The following is a 3,639-nucleotide window of genomic DNA, read 5'->3' on the forward strand; positions in this document are numbered from 1 at the left end:
ACAATGGTGCCTAGTTATTGTTTCCAGGGAGGAAAATGTTGTTTATAACTTCAGCTTCAGGAATTGTATTTAGAAAATAATAATAATAAAAAGCGATCAAAGTACTTTGGAAAGAAGAGAGCTTATTTCTTTCCTATAAAACATAACCCACTTGAGACAAACGTTAAAAAAAAATGTTAAGTTTCCAATGGAATCTTTTGCGAAAAACATAAACAAATGAAGGAGTGTGCTTAGGAGATAAATTCTATTTTAATGGAGTGCTCTAGTTTTTTTCTGAATGCTATAACATATGTTTTTTAAAGGGCTAACAGCCATAAAAAGAAGAGCAGGTATAAGGGGCAGGTACAGTCACAAGGATGGTCTGATTTTATTCACACAGAACAGATGTGGTTTAAGAGGCATTTAAAGTGCTGACCCCAGAAGGATGCCATCAGGGACTGGAGTTAGTGCTCCCTGGGATAAGCCTCATAGATCCTGAAACATAGGAATAAAATTAGTTTGATAATACAGGCTTCTCTAAGATATGCCACCATGGAGGAACTATAAACCTGAGTCAGTTCCTCAGTTACTTAATTGTTTAGCAAAATACAGAGTATTTAGCAAAATACTCTGTTCTAGGGTCTGCAGGAGTTATACAGATGAGTTAGACTTGATTGCATGGTTCGGGAAGGAGAAAAATGGAGGGAAAATGGAGAGGGACAAAAGCCAGTGGAGATGAGAGGGAGGCATGTAGTATGAATTTGGATCAAATATAGACCAGGGAACTTGAAGTTCCAAATTAAGAGACTGGTGTTAGAGGTGAGGTCTCTCAATTGTCTCTAGGAGCCTTACTCTGAGTCCCATTTGGGAATCAGGATAAAGGAGATGATTTGAAAAAAAACACCATGGATTCCCATGGTATCACTAAGATGGGTTCAACCTCTTGGCAGTGATTCAACAATCAGAAGTTAAAGAATGCACAGAAGAGAGAAACTATCATACTCTCTACCAGACCCTGTTAATCTGTTATCTCATTTAACTTCAGAACAGCCCCATAGGATATATATTGTTATCTCAATTTTAGAGATGAGATGCAAAATGATTGAATAACTTAAGCAGGTCCCCACTGCTGGTGAGTAGGAGAGCCAAAAATGCATATTTTTTTCTTTCCCTATCATGAACATTCCCAAAAAGAAATGCAGTCTCAAACTTTGTTATTGTTTGTAAAGTTAGGTTTGTGGCTGGATTCGTGTATTTGAGGTAACACTGGTTTCATTATCATTTTTCAGTGTTCCTCTGAAAATGCCTCTGACAGGGGCACATTCGAGCAACAGGTCTGCAGTGATTGTTTTCCTTTAATAATATACCAAATGCCTGCACTTCATTCAATTGCTTAACAAATATTCACTGAGTTCCTTCTGTAGGTAAATATTCAGGTGCCTTGGACATATACATCAATGAATAAAACAAAAATGCTTGTTTTCAAGTAATTTACATTCTATCTAGGAGAAGATGGGAAAATATTACAAAATACAGTGAAGAAGTAGTGAATAGCATGTTGCAAATTAATAAACATATGGAAAAAATGAAAAAGAAATCCAAGTAGGATAAGGGAGCTCTAGAGTGTTACAGTAAGGGTAGAAAACATGCTACATGGGTAGTCAGGGTCATTGGGAAGGTGAAATCTGAGCAAAACCTGAAGCAAATGAGGGATTTCATGAAGCTAAAGTCATAGATAAAGGGGCCATTAGAACAAACACACTGAAGCAAATGTGTCCAGATTCTTTGAATGTTAAGGAAGCCAAGATGACTGATGCTGAGTGACTGAAGCAGAGAATAGGAAAAGATAAGATCAAATTGGATGGAGGAAGGACCGGTCCTGAAAGACATTCCAGGCCAAGGCCAGTTAAATGAAGAGATGATGCAGAATTTTGAGGACAGATATGATACAACTTAAGTTTTTAAAAGATTATTCTGTCTACCATGTTGACAAAATATGTAGGAAGGTGGTGGGATACAGTTGACGTAGGAAGTCCTGTCAGTTAACTCTTACAATAAAAGGTGAGAGATATCATCAGCCCAGACCAGCCAGGCAGTACTAAAAGGAGTGGAAACTGATTAGATTCTGTATATTTTATAGACATTGATTTAATAGATTTGAGATGGATTTTATGTATGGATTTGAGAGAAAGAATGTGAGAATGACTCCAGGTGTTTTCACCTGAAAAACTGCAAGAATGAAGTTGCCATTAAATAGAAAGAAAGGGCTGCAGAAATATGACTGGGAGATAAGACCAGAATTTGTTTTTCCAACAGGTTGAGTTTGAGATACTTATTAGACTTCTGTATTAGTTGTCTCTTGATGCATGACAAACTACCACAAATTTAGCAGCTTAAATTAACACCCAACTATTACTTCACATTTCTTTAGATCAGAAGCCTAGATGGGTTCTGTGCATAGGGTCACAAGGCCAAAACCAAACCTCATTCAAAGTGGCTCTTATCTGTAAGATCTAGGAGATAATTCATTTCCAGCTTCACTTAGGTCATTGGCAAAATCCAGTACCTTGTGGTTGTAGGACTGGGTTCCCTATTTCCTTGCTGGCTGTTATCAGAGGGATCACTCTCTAGGCATTGTTTATGGTCCCTACANAATTTGTTATGAAATTGAGTGCAATTTCCTTATCAAACCACACTGTTCACAGAAGAATAGATGACATGTCTGCTGATTCTTGATCAGGTAATCCAGGAAATTAAATCTGCTCCACTCCCAATATTTAGTATCCAGCTTGATGAATCTACAGGCATTGCAAACTGTTCAAAATTACTGGTTTACGTGAGGTATATTAATGATGGCGACTTTAAAGATGAGTTTCTTCTTTTCAAACCTCTTGAAATGACAACTACTGCACGTGATGTTTTTGACACAGTTGGTTCGTTTCTGAAAGTGCATAAGATCTCTTGCAGAAAGGTTTGTGGTGTTTGCACAGATGGTGCTCCAGCTATGCTAGGATGCCAATCTGGATTTCAACGTTTGGTACTGATTGAGTCACCAAAAGTCATCGGCAAATATTAGCAATGAAGACGCTGCCACAAGAGTTATAAGAAGTAATGAAAAGCATCATAAGTTGTGTCAATTTTGTAAAGGTGAGCACTTTAAACAGTCGACTGGTTTTGCAACTGTGCAACGAGTTGAATGTGCCAAACAGTGCTCTGCTATTTCACACTGAAGTGAGATGGTTGTTGAGAGGAAACGTTTTAAAACGTGGTTTTGAGCTTCGTGATGAACTCAAAATGTTTTTTTTTTTAATCAGAAAGCAAGACCGCAGTTCGAAGCACTTTTCAGTGATAAAAGTGAACTGCAGAAAGTAGCTTACTTGGTTGACATCTTTGCCATCTTGAATGAATTAAATTTATCACTGCAAGGACCAAATGCAACATGCCTCGATTTGTCTGAAAAGATCCGATCACTCCAAATGAAACTTTAGCTTAGCAAAAAAAATTAGATGAAAATAAGATTTACATGTTGCCTACCCTATCTGCTTTCTTTGAGGAACATGACATTGAACCAGACAAAAGGGTTATGATGATAATTTCTGTGAAAGAACACTTGCACATGCTTGCAGAAGAAATTTCATCGTACTTTCCAAATCTACCTGA

Source organism: Hipposideros armiger, unplaced genomic scaffold (genome assembly GCF_001890085.2).
Source record: "Hipposideros armiger isolate ML-2016 unplaced genomic scaffold, ASM189008v1 scaffold_308, whole genome shotgun sequence".
In the NCBI taxonomy this organism is placed as follows: domain Eukaryota; kingdom Metazoa; phylum Chordata; class Mammalia; order Chiroptera; family Hipposideridae; genus Hipposideros; species Hipposideros armiger.